Raw genomic sequence first — 13,557 nt, 5'->3', positions numbered from 1 at the left:
GAATCCTCGATGGGCGTGCGACACCCTAGGGCGCGCTTCTCGGAGTCCTCGTTAAAGCCCTTGTCGGATCTCTTGTCCTTCCTCTTTCCCACAGGAGTTTTGCTGGCAGGAATGAGTGCTTCCCTGTGCAGTTTGTCGACACAGAGGATTGCATCTTTGTCGTTGGCATGAATGGTGACAATGCTTATCGGACGTGGCATCTTGATCGTATTGTAGCCGTGATGCAATGCTTCCATGAACTTTGCCATCGTTATTCGGCCTAAGATCCGATTTTATGGCAGGGACATCTTGGTGATGTCGAAGGTAACCTTTTTTGTCCTGAAGTTGAGCTCGTTGCCAAATATCACCGACATAGTTATCTTCCCCTTGTGTTGCAGCTTTCCTCGGTTGAACCCTTGGAGGGAGCCTCTTGGCTTGAGATCCGTGTCGGCAATATGCAGCCGCTTGATCACTTTGGGTGAGAACAATTTCAAACCAGCCCGACTGCCGACCAACAACTTCGCCACCTTGAGGCGGAATGTTGGCGAGACAAACAATGGCACACACGCCCGACGGAAATGGTGCGGTCGGGGTGATCCTCGGCATCAAAGATGACGGGAGTGTTGGACCATTTGAGGGGTTTCCTTGCCTCTGCCGCTGGTTCTACCCAATGACTTCATGAGCCCACTATTTGAGATGCATGTGAGAGGAGGGAAAATATGTGCCTCTGTCAATACACATAGCATCCATATCCTTCTCGAATTCTTGGTCTTCAGATCCTTCTTCCTCCTTATCGTCCTCAGCTTCTTCGTTGTCAGATTTCTTGTCTCGGCCTCGAGGAGGTTTCTTCTTCTACTACTTGGCCTTGCCATGGTGGTTTCCACGTTTCTTCTTGCCGGATCCACCCGCACCATTCTGGCCCTTCTCCTTGTCGCGCCTCTCATATTCCTTCTTTTGTTTCTCATGACCCTTGGTGACGTGAATCTTGTAGTACGGCATGTCGGTTTTCTCCGTTGCCGTAGCTTCGTCGTCTCCTGAGCAGGCGGCAAGGTCCTTGCCGGCAGTGGAGTTGTTGGCACCATCAACAACCATAATTGCCTTGCCCTTGCACTTCTTGTTGCGCCTCCAACTGTTTCCCTTGGAGGTGGATGTGTTGTTGTTGTCGTTCGAGTTGACTTCCGCACCTCATCCTCTCTGAGAATCCTTCTTCCTTCTTCGAACCGCGCACACCTGTCGGCCAGACCATAGAGCTCATTGATGTCATGTATCTTGTTGATACTCATCTTCTCGCACATCCTGCGATTGTGTATGTTCGTATGGAACGCAGCAATCACCGCGGCAGGATGAATGTCCGGGATTAATTGGTGTACACGGGTGAACATATGGATATACTTAAGGAGGGTCTCGCCATCTCTCTGAGGAATCACATGCAGATCACTAGGCTTCCCGGGGAGTTTGTGGCCCCCGTGATAGGTACCAAAGAATTGGTTGCATAGATCCGCCAAGGAGGAAATAGATCCCTCCGGCAAGTTCATCAACCAATTCCATACGTTAGGCTTGAGCACCAACGGGGAGTAGTTGGCGAGCACCTTCTCTTTGCATCCCACGGCAGCCTGCCCCGCTTTGATTTAGATTCCAAGGACCTCTGACGGTGTGATCTTGCCGTCATACTTGTCCGGCAGCTCCGGTTTGAAGGATCTTCTAGAAGGCCAGCGAACTTGCGCAGCTCGCGGGTGAACGTCGGACAACCAACCTTGTAAGGTAGGCTTGCAGGTGCCCCCGACGTTGGTTCGTCGATGACTAGATCTGCGTGACCATCCGATTGGCAACGTGTCTCTCGTAGCCTCTTGATGGTGGTACGCACGTCCTCCTTGTGCATGTCCTTCAAGACCGGACGTTGATATTTCTTCAGCCGTGGGTCCTTGAGGTGTGGGATAGCTCGTCCTGCACGTCTGTCCCGTGAGCTGATTGATGTCGTGCGGGCGACTGCACTCTAGACGCTCCATCGGTGCCATAGCGAGTGGCACGTCCCGTAGGGGACACCTGATGCGCGTGCGAGGTTTTTCGCCTCGTCTGGACGGTCACGCCCACAAGGTGAGCGCCGCCCAATCCAACACCCCTCCGTACATCATAGCATGTTGCGCTCAGCTCATGTCGGCCCATTAACGTCGAGATTTGGCCCATAGACCTTTTTTCCAGATCTGTGAATTTCCTAATTTCGCAATTATCCAGATTTGGCCCATAAACTATTTTACAAAAAGACCCTCATGATCATGCATTTAATAACTTTAGAACCATGCAGCGGATGAAAATAAATTAGATATGTAAAATGTGTAGAATTTGGTGTAGATTAATAATTTCCAACTTTAATGCATCTTCAAAAAAGGTTAACCTGATGTTTGCATTGATTTGTGTGATGTTGTATTAAAATGATTTAGTTCATAGCAAATTAACCGTGCATCGGATTTAAAAACTTCATACATGCAACGTGCTTAGAATTATGTGTAGTTTCACAATATCCAACTCTCACATATGTTTAAAATGTTTAAACTTGTTATTTAATTAAATCTACGTAGATGCCATGTTAAAATGGTTTATGTCATAACTAATTAACCGTAGCTCCGTTTTAAATGATCTATGTGACGCCCTCGGTTTAATCGTACGCTAAACAAACACGCAAATGCGTACGATCAAACCCAAGGACTCACGGGAAGATATCACAACACAACTCTAGACACAAATAAAATAACATCAGCTTCATATTACAAGCCAGGGGCCTCGAGGGCTAGAATACGAAAGCTCGAAAAACACACGAGTCAGCGGAAGCAACAAATATCTGAGTACACACATAAAACATGGGGTGCCTTAGAGAAGGCTAGCACAAAAGATACAACGATCGAACGAGGCGAGGCCTCCTACCTGGGAACCTCCTAACTACTCCTGATCATCAGCGGCCTCCACGTAGTAGTAGGCACCGTCGGGGTAGCTGTCGTCGTCGGCGAGGACCTCCATCTCCTGGGCTCCATCATCTGGTCGCAGCAAACGGATCAAGGGGACAAGGGGGAGCAAAGCAGCGGTGAGTACTCATCCAAAGTACTCGCAAGACTTACATCAAAACTATGCTAAATATGCACCAGTATCAAAGAAGGGGGGTTATATGTGGACTAACTGCAGCAATGCGAGAATAGAGAGAGAAGGCCTAGTCCTATCGAAAACTAGCATCTTCAGGGTCTTGCAGCAATAGACGAGAGTAAAATCAGGGGGGGTAAAACATTAATAGTCATATTGTTGCAGCAATATTAAAGTGAGGTCACGCCTAAAGATCCTCCCTCGACTCCCTGCGAGGAAGCAATCCCGAGGCAAACTAATTCCAATTAAGTAACAATTGTAGTTGTAAAAGATCGGGGCACAACTCCAAGTCATCTTGTAACCGTGGACACGGCTATCCGAATAGTTAATTTTCATCCCTGCAGGGGTGCACCACATGTCCCGTCACGCACGATAACACTATGGCCGGACATACTTTCTGGGTCCTGCCCGGCCTCGGAATATCGACACGTCGCAGCCCCACCTAAGACTAATCAGAGAGGCCAGCCCGCCGGTCTAACTCCTAAGCACGAAGGGTTCGTGGGCCCAGTTCCCCTTCGCGCTCCTGCACGTGGCTTGGGCGGCCGATGTCAGTCCTAGCATCCCTTAATCACAAGAGCGATGCATCTCGGGACCACTCGGGCGTGCGCCGCTACATTGCTGGCATCTGAAAACCTTAGGCTGATACCGCGACGCCGAGTACCCATAATTCTTCCCACGTAGCCAGTTAGTGCGAAAAGGTCTCCGACCAACCCAGATCAAATACCCAAATCCATTAACATTTTAATTAGGCCAACACACAGTCTCATGGGAATCCACCCATCTTACAACTAATCACCAATGATCCCAGTAACATGGTCTAGTAACTGTGTGGTTGTAACATCGGGGGGAATCTGAGGTATCACCCTCGTTGGATTCCGAACGATGTACCCGTCAAGGTGGGCTTAGAGGAATCACCCTCGGGGGTCCCACACTTGAGGGGTTGCACGACAGAGGCGTCATCGGGAATGGTGAAAGAGGAATCACCCTCAATAACCACGACCGACTAGCTATACTACAGAGATATCATCAGGGGTACTTAGCGAGGTGTCACCCTCGGTACCCGATAGTATCCCTGTAGCGTCGTACAACGAAGGGGGTGTATGTGCTATGTCGGGTCTGGCTCGTCGATCAGAGATCGAGATTTGGAAACAAGCGAGGCAACTGAACTATGGGGTCAGAGGGGATGACTGCTCCACCTATACTAAGCAGATTTAAAGTACAGGACTAAAAGTAGCAGTTCATCAAAAACAGGCTATGCATCAGATATAGGAGCTAACTACGACAGTAGCAAAATACTAATGCAAGCAGTAGGAAGAAAGACATAGCCGATATAGGAATGATCAAGGGGGGTTTGCTTGCCTTGCTGCTCGGCGGCAAAGGACTGATGGCAGGGTCGTAGATGTACCCGGCAGCAGCGTCAGTCTCGGGGTCTACCGGTAAGAAGAGGGGGGAGAAACAATAAATAATAGCAACGGTGCAACACAAAGCATGACATGGCAAGATGCAGGCTAGACATGAGCTAACGCAGCAAAATCCGTCATAGACGGGTCGGAAGAATATTTGACGATATTTTTCGGGTCTCGGGCTACTACCGGTCATACTGGAAATGATGGAAATGTTCCATATTTGCTATGCTAGGGACGCGTGACACACGAACGGGCCGTGTATCCGGGTTCGTCTCGTTCTGCTGATCAACTTTCGTGTTGAAAATATATTGATCTGACTTACGGATTATTTAATATTAATTTTTAAAGTTTTATTCAATAATTAGGAATTAAAAACAGATTTAAATAATTTAATAAAAAGCTATTATGACATCAACTCACCAGCGGGTCCCGAACGTCATAGGCACAAGTTTTAATTAAGATTAAATATTAATATTAATGAGATTAATTTAGTGGGGGACCCACGTGTCACACTCTAATTATTCTAATTATCCAATTAATTAATTTAACTAATATATCTATTTATTTATTTAATAAAAACATTAACATTATTTTTATTTTTTTAATTATCGCGTGGGGCCTCCGTGTCATAGACAGCGGGTGCGTTGGCCCCACCGGTAAGTGACTTTAGGCCATATACTCATTTTTTCACACATACATAATCATGCAATTATCGTATTCCTCCAAATACCTATATACGCAATACATACATCGCATCTCATACATACATACATACATACGGCATCTCATACATCTTTTATTTTATTTTCTTTTAACTCTCAACACTCCCATCTCTCTGTGTTAACAGAGTTTCAAAGAAGAACTCTCTGCTCTAACTCAACATAGAAGAACACATCTTCAAATCTTCCTACCGGTCACTACCGACGACGGATCGGAGTCCCGTTTGCCGGAACGGAACCGGGACGGTGAGGGGAACGCGGTGGTCGGAGGAGCCCGAGGAGGGGCTCACCAACGTTGATGAGACGGCCCGGTGAAGCCGGAGTTCGCGGGAAGGCGGAGGTGACGGAGAGGAGGAAGACGATGCGGTGCCGGTGGTGGCGCGGTGGTGATGATGTCGGTCGCCGGAGAGGTCGTCGAGAGAGCCCCGGTGAGGAGGGGGCCCCGGGGATGGAGCCGCCGAGAGGGCTCCGGGCGGCGAGATGGAGTTCCTGCGGAGGGAGGCCGACGGTGGGGAAGGGGCTGTGGGGTTGGGGCCAATGGAGAAGGGGCTTTGTCCCTGGGAGAGTTGGAGCCGACGGGAGTGCAGGGGGGGTAGGCCGACGGGGTGGGGTGAGCTCGGGGTGGGATCCGGCGGTTCCGGGAGAGAGAGAGGAGCTGAGGGGAGGGTGGGTTCCTCCCGTGGGTGTCGTGAGGAAGGCAGGGGATCGGGCCAGGGGCTGCCGATCTGGGGAGGTAGATCGAGGGAAAAAGTGTCGGTGGGGGTGGGGTAACGAGAGAGAGAGAGGAGATCGATGGGGACAGGGCACGTGGGGGCGCTGGGGGAGCCCCCCCCCCCCCCCCCCGAGGGGATAAGGCCGGCGGCGCTAGTGGGAGGGGAGGGAGCGAGGCAGGGGGGCTCCCTCGCCCTAGGGTTCCCGCGGCGTGGGGTTGGGCCACTTTGGCCGAGTCGGCCACGGGGGTGGGGGGGTTTCCCTTTCTTCTTTTTCTTGTTTTGTTTTGCTTTGTTTATTTCTTTTTCTATTATTTCTTCTTTCTAATTTCTTTTTAATTTCTTTTCTTTTCTCTCTTTTATTATTATTATTTTTAATACTTTATTTTTATACATGTCTTCCTTTAATAGTTAATATGAATTTATAAATATACTTTTCTTTTGTTTTCAATTTCTGAATTCGGATAGAAATTCAATGCGGTTCAACGACGGTAATTCCCGATGATGTGGCATCATTAGCGGGTGATCACTGTAGCTTAATTACAATATTTACTGTAGCAAAAGTCGAGGATGTCACAATCTATGTATGTAACTCGACTAGAATGACATGTAGAATCATATGCTCCACTTTATTTTGCTGTTTAATAAATATAAAATATGTTTTCATCATATCTGGACTAATTTTGAAATTAACATATGGGGTCATTTTGGAAATGATATATGTTGTTTCTGACCTTATTTAAAATGCCTAGCTAGTAGTTTATTTATGCTTCACCTCTTGCCATGTTTATCCACATTTAATATTGTCATGTACCTAAACGGGAGTGAACTAAATAATTCAAGTATGGAGTTTCATCAACATGCAACGAGTTGCATATTGAGCTTCATTTAATGTGTAGTAATAAATTGTTGTGCTTTTTCGTGTCGTGCAAATTTGAATGTACATGCATCATATGTGCTTGTGAATCATGTCATGCACATGTGTAGTGTTATGGTGTGTTGATTGTTGTTTCGGAATTGTTTCCTTCTCGATAGAGTTCCGCAAGCGTGTCGGAGTGTGAGGATTCATTCGATTGCATGGTTCATCTAATTCACGGATTCGTTCTTCTTCCAAGCGGGATCACGGGCAAGATGTTAATTTCCCTTGATACCATTACTATCACTGCCATGCTAGTTGTATCATTTCTTTTGATATGTCTCGCTGCGTACCACTTAAATGTCAGCCTCCCAACATTGCCATGAAAAGCCTGTAACCTTTCCACAACCCAGCAAATCACTGTTTGGCTATGATACCGCTTGCTTAGCCTTTTGATGGGATTGCTATTTGTAGGTGTAGTTGCTTCCATGTGAAAACATGGGTTCCTTGTTATATCACCATATTTTTGCTAATTAGTTTAATGCACCTATATACTTCATAAAAGGTGGAAGGCTTGGCCTTCTAGCCTGATGTTTTGTTCCATCTTTATCACCCAAGTTACTTGTGTACCAGTGTTATGTTCCATAATTGAGTGCTCCTAACATACTTGGGGTGTTATGGGGACCCCCTTGACTTTTGCTTTGGGATAAAACTCGTCTGGTAAGGCCCAACGTTGGTACTATATTTTCCCAACATAATAATACTAAAAAACATAGGGCGTCATGAACCCGAGGAGTAATTCTACATAATACAGGGAGGGCCAATGCTCATGGTGTTGGTCCTAAACAGAGCATTGTGCGGGGCCGACCCAGTGCAACTTGGGTGATGTATATCAGGCTCCCATACGCTTAGCTTATCCGTCGTGTCCTCAGAACGAGCTAGACGGCTCCTATCGGAATCGTTGACATGTCGGGCGGCCTTGCTATATTTGTTTTTACCTTTCTCGAACATCTTGTGCGAGGGATTCGAGGATACTTTGGGCTATCTCGAGATTGAGGTTTTCCACCAGGAATCCGAGGAGATCACGGTTTTTCGTAGTGGAGGTTTTCGATGCAGCTTGTGGTAGTTTGTGATGGACTAGTTGGAGCACCCCTGCACGGTTACATCTTTCAGAAAGTCGTGCCCACGGTTATGTGGCAACTTGGAAACTTTGTGTAACACCCCGTCATAGCAAACTTGAAGTAAACTAAATTAAACCTTGCCAACTGTGTGTGTAACGGTGACTGTCTCTTCTCGTGAGCTCAGTACCTGAGAGAGGACACGATGGGGTTATGTTTGTTGTAAGTGTAGGTGTTCAGGATCACTTCGAGATCATTATTAGTTCATGTCCGCTCATGCATAAATCAACCCCCTTTAATTCTTGTACTAGTAAGTTAGCCACTCAAATAAATGCTTAGTTGCTTGTTATATCCTCACCACTTAACCATACATCACCAATTAAGCTTTGCTAGTCTTGATACCTATGGAAATGAGATTGATGAATCCTTCTGGCTCATAGATTACTACAACAACAGTTGCAGGTACAGGTAAAGCGATACTTTGACGTGAGCGCGATGATTGTTCTATTTGGAGTTTCTTCTTCTTCTTCATTGATCTAGGATGGGTTCCACGCCAGCAGCCTAGGATAGCAAGGATGGACATCGTTCTTTTATCTTTTGTTTTCGTCCTTAGTCATACCCTACTCTTCTACTTGATGATGGGATGTACTGTTGTATTGATGTGTTCATGCTTGACGGGGATATTACCCCGGGTATACCAAGAGCCGGGATTACCCATCTCCAAGACATTTGGGGCCGCGTGGCCCCCCAGGCCGGCTCATGATAGCGGCCCGTTCGGCCAACCCAAGTACGGTCGACTGGCGATAGCCGGCCCCCTCAACCGGCGAGTACGGCCGGTTGGCGATAGCCATCACTCGCTCTGCCCCAAGCGCGGACGGCTGGAGGTAGTCGGCCCCATTCCTAGCCCACGCATACCTGGTCAGCTGGTCGTAGCCGCCCCCCTCTTCGACGCATGCCTTGCCGCCTGGCGGGGCTTGGCCGGCCGGATGGCTATCTACCAGTCGGGCGCCCGGCTCCCGTCCCACCAACCGTACCACCGTACGCAGACAAGACAAAACGAGGGCAGCAGTACGTGCTGACATGTACCTCAAGCTGCGGCGTGATGATCAGAGGGTCAACAAGGCTACAGGGACCCCGACCCTGACCGGGAAAGGAGGTCTGGTAGCCACGATCCCCTTTGTCGCACCCGCCCTGACAGCTCAGCGCACCGATCGCTGCTGCACATGATCGGTGGGTCCCGCGACAAGACCGAACCATAGTTGGGCCCCGCAGCCGGCCTCAGAGGTTAGCAGCCGCCCCCCACAACAAATCTTACCATTACCATTGTACCCCTGGCTTGACTATAAAATCCACGTTTGTGCCCATTGAGAGGGGCAGGCTGAAACACATAGCGATCCCACAACCATACGTAGATCACCACCTGAGGCAGCGAGACCGGCAGCCAGCGCTTCGTCTCCCTCCTCACCAACAGCTCAAGGAGCAACCTTTCTACTGTGATTCCCATATAGTCACCTAAACGGGACTAGGGGTTTTACCTCACCGGAGGGCCCTGAACCTGGGTAAACCGGCGTCATGCTTGGTGTGCCCACAACCGTTCCCAAACACCGTCGGCGCCCATCGGCCCCAACCTACGAGTTAAGCCAGCTCATGGCATTTGTCCCGGAAATACGATGATAGTTGGCGCCCACCTTGGGGCCGGCAGCAACGCTGGCCGGAGTAATGTTCCGGGCGGTACCCTTCACCCCTTCTGGCGAGCACGTGGCGCACAGCCTGGTCGTGCGCTACGGCGCGCTCGACTACGTCAACGACAACGCCCGCCACGTGGAGGATGCGGACTTCCCTGTCAATGGTTTTTTATCGCCTTCGGCTCTCATCGCATCTACATCGCGATGGTCATCGACGGCTACCCCACTGAAGTGCTGAGCTGCGACGAGCTGCCACCGATGGGTGAGACCCACCTCTCCCACAACATCGACGACCTGTGTGACCGTGTGGAGGTGTTCACCATTACCTCGCATGGCGATGCATCTGGGTACCGAACCCCGATCCGCGCGGCGTGGACACACTCCGCACCCCCATCCCTGCGGTGTCCAACACCTCGGTCGCCACCCAAGAACTCGATGGCCACCGCTTGCATCTGCTCCGTGAGGCGGAAGCACTGGAGGCTACCCTGCGCGAGTTTGACGCGGCCCACGGTTTCACGCCGGCGGCCACCGGACCTAGCCAGCGGGAGCATGTGCGACGCCGAGGAGGCGCAGTCGGCCAGATCTTGGCCGGCGACCGCCCCGTCTACGGCACTCCCGTGCAGAACATGCGGGTCGCACGGGCTGCCATTGACGAGCTCAAGGGCCTCGACTGTCCGGCTTGCGAGGCGTAGCAGGAGCGCATCCGCATCCTCATCGAGGCCGCCAATGCGCAGAAGGCCCAGTCGTCCTGCGAGCCAACCGGCTCCCGCTCAAGGACCCGCACCAACGCCGGCCAGCCCGGAGCCGGCTGGCAGGAGACCCATCAGGCATCTTCGCCTACCAACACCCATCAGCGTCGCGGCAATGGCCGGCGGGACCATAGCCCGTCAGCCATCGACAGCCAAGCTTGTGCTCCGACTGGGCAAAGCAATCGCCAGTATGTACGTAGCAACCGGTGCGAGGAGCATGAACAGTCGGCCAGGCCACGCGGGCCGATAAGCGGACGGATCGGCGCGCGCCAGCTTGGTGATCAGGAAGCGCGCATGCACCTGGATCGTATCGCCCAGTCACGCCCGGTCGAGGAGGAAGGCACAGCCATCCCGCCATGCTTCGGGTCGTGCATCCTCAAGGAGGCTTTCCCCAAGGGCTTCACCCTGGCCCGCGACACCCCCAAGTACAACGGCTCGACCAAGCGTGGGGATTGGTTGACCGACTACACCACCGCCGTCGGCATCGCCGGCGGCAACAAGCGCGTGGCTGTCCGCTACGCTCCCCTCATAGTGCTCGGCTCAGCCCGGACCTGGCTTAACAGCCTGCCAGTCGGCAGCATGAACGGCTGGCTGCACTTCCAAGAGGCGTTTGTGTGCAACTTCACCGGCACGTACAAACGCCCTGGTGGTCCCCGGCAGCTCGCCATGTGCGTGCAGAGCCCGGCCGAGCCGCTCCGTGACTACCTCACGCGGTGGACCGAGCTCTGCAACTCCTATGAAGGCATCCATGAAGTGCAGTACTTCATCGACGACTGCCGAGATGGCACCCTCCTCAACCACAAGCTCATGCATCGCGAGCCTTCCACTCTCGCGTAGCTCATGGCCGTGGTCGACCAATACGCCGTGGCCGAGTCTTCCATGAAGATCCTCGTGCTCGTCGACGTGGCTGGCAAGCCAACCATGTCCAAGCCGGATGCCCCCCGACAGCCGGCCGACCCCAGCCAGACCAAGGCAAACGCAAGGCCGATCAGCCAGACGCCCGCCAGGGTAGCCGGCAGGTCATAGCCGTCGAGGACATTCGCATGGCAAACGGCCAAGGCTCCAGCCGGCGCCATCGCACCAACGACGGCAAGCAGCCGTGGCAGGCCAAGTACACCTTCAAGGCCATGCTCGATTTGCCCTGCAAGTACCACAGCGGGGCCAAGCCGGCTACACACACCGCTCGGCAGTGCAGCTGGTTCACCAAGTTCGCGCATGGCGAAGCTCTGACGCCTGCGCCGCCTCCGCCGCCTTCCGCTCCGGGAGCCAGCGGGGCCGGTGATGTCTTTCCCCAGCAGGATTCCACCTACGTCATCTTCACCAGTTGGTCCCACCGGTCCCCTAGTACATGCACTGGTCGGACAAGCCCATCACCTGGGGTCGGGAGGATCACCTAGCTGTCATGCCAACCCCAGGCGACTATGCGCTGGTGCTAGATCCTACCTTCGTCTCCCAGCAGTGCACGTGCCGCTTCACGCGGGTGCTCATCGACGGCGGCAGCGGCATCAACATCCTCTACCGCGACACCATGGAGAAGCTTGGCATCCTCGAGTTCGAGCTCCAGCCGACTCGGACGGTGTTCCACGGCATCGTGTCGGGTCACTCCTGCTCACCCATCGGTTGGATCCAGATAGACGTGTTGTTCGGTGCCCCGGCAAATTTCCGCCGCGAGCCGATCTAGTTCGAGGTCGTCAACCTCACCAGCTCCTACCAGGCCATTTTGGGCCGGCCGGCTCTGGCCAAGTTCATGGCGGTTCCTCACTACGCCTACCTGAAGATGAAGCTGTCAGGCCCATGCAGAATCATCACCATAGCCGGCAACTATGAGAAGTCGTGTGAGTGTGCTCTGGCCGGCTCCAAGCTGGCCGAGTCGCTCGTCATCGTTGAGCAGCGGCGACAGATCGACCGGCTCGTGGCCCTTGCCCGCGAGCCGGCTGCAATGCCCGAGCCCAAGCTGAAGCAGCCGGCTGTGGAGGCCCAGTTCCAGCCGGCTACCGGGAAGGACAGCAAGAGGGTCCCGGTGGACCCCAACGGCAAGTATGTGGTGGTGGGAACCAGCCTCAGCGCCAAATAGGAAGGCGAGCTCGTGGACTTCCTCCGTGATGATCGGGACATCTTTGCATGGTCCCCAAAGGATATGCCGGGAGTTCCAGGAAGTTCGCCGAGCACTTTCTCCACGTTCGGCCAGACGCTATACCAGTCAGACAGCCCTTGCGCCGCTTCTTACAGGCCAAGCGGAAAACCATCAGTGAAGAGGTTGCCCGGCTACTGGCAGCCGGCTTCACCATGGAAGTCTTCCACCCGGACTGGTTGTCGAACCCTATCTTGGTATTGAAGAAGAGCAAGACTTGGCGCATGTGTATAGACTACACGAGCCTGAACAAGGCATATGCCCCAAGGATCCATTTTCTCTGCCCCGTATCGATCAGTTGATCGACTTGACGGGCGGCTGCGAGCTGTTGTCCTTCCTGGACGCCTATTCAGGCTACCACCAGATCAAGATGAATCCATCTGAAGACAGCTTTCATTACACCCTTCGGGGCGTTTTGCTACATAAGGATGACGTTCAGGCTCAAAAACACCGACGCCACATTCCAGCGCTACATGCAGTGATGCCTCTACACGCAGCTCGACCGCAACGTACACGTTTACGTGGACGATGTTGTGTTCAAAACCAAAGAGAGTCGCACCCTCCTAGACGATCTCAAAGAGACGTTTGCGAGCCTCTGCGAGTTCGAGTTCCGACTGAACCCGGAGAAATGCGTGTTCGACGTGCCAGCCGGATAGCTCCTCGGTTTCCTCGTTTCCGAACGAGGGATCAAGGCCAACCCGGAGCAGATCCTGGCAATCGAGCGGATGGCCTGGTAGACTGACCTGGCAGGCGTCCAGAAGGTCACCGCTGCCTCGCTTTGCTCAGCCGCTTCATCAACCGACTGGGAGAGAAGGCCCTCCCGCTCTACCGCCTTCTCAAGAAGGCAGACGACTTCGTCTAGGGTGACGAGGCCGAAGAGGCCCTAGCCGGCCTCAATCATGCGCTAAGCACGGTGCCAGTGCTGGCTGCACCAGCAAACAGAGAGCCGGTGTTGCTCTACATCGCAGCGACGAGCCGCGTCATCACCATCGTCATGGTCGTCGAGCGCTCCGAGCCAGGCCGAGCCCCGCCAGTCTAGTGGCTGGTCTACTACCTGAGCGAGGTACTGTCTGCG

The sequence above is a fragment of the Hordeum vulgare genome, chromosome 3H (genome assembly GCF_904849725.1).
Source record: "Hordeum vulgare subsp. vulgare chromosome 3H, MorexV3_pseudomolecules_assembly, whole genome shotgun sequence".
Classification (NCBI taxonomy): domain Eukaryota; kingdom Viridiplantae; phylum Streptophyta; class Magnoliopsida; order Poales; family Poaceae; genus Hordeum; species Hordeum vulgare.
Note: the sequence above shows the minus strand (reverse complement) of the source record.